Here is a 492-nt window from a genome sequence, read left to right as displayed (position 1 = left end):
GGCTCTTAGATACGCAAAAACACAGCCCAAGTTTGCACTCACAAACCTTAGGATTAAAGCAATCTTGGACAGTGTTGCACGTAATATGAATATAACTTCCTTGTATTCCCAATGGTTTGCTTGTCACTATTCATCAAACAAAGTAATACTCAAATTAATATCAAAATCAATCTAATGACTCAAAAAATTCGATCAACCCAATCCAATCTGTGTGGTTTGAGTTAGGTTATGAACTTATTTGGACTAAATTCAAATAACTAAAAACTTTTATCATTGAGTTGGTTTAAGGGTTCTCCCGAAACTAGATTGGATTGACCGAACCAATCTGGTTCGAGTTCAGTCATGAACTTATTTGGACTATATTCAAATAACTGAAAACTTTTATGATTGAATTGGTTTATGCTTCCCCCAAAACTAGATTGAACCAAAAGAATTTAAATTTATTGTTAATTTTAAAATATACATTTTTGTGTATAATACAATTATATATAA

The sequence above is a fragment of the Cucurbita moschata genome, unplaced genomic scaffold (genome assembly GCF_002738365.1).
Source record: "Cucurbita moschata cultivar Rifu unplaced genomic scaffold, Cmos_1.0 Cmo_Scf00094, whole genome shotgun sequence".
Lineage (NCBI taxonomy): Eukaryota > Viridiplantae > Streptophyta > Magnoliopsida > Cucurbitales > Cucurbitaceae > Cucurbita > Cucurbita moschata.
This window is presented reverse-complemented; position numbering follows the sequence as displayed.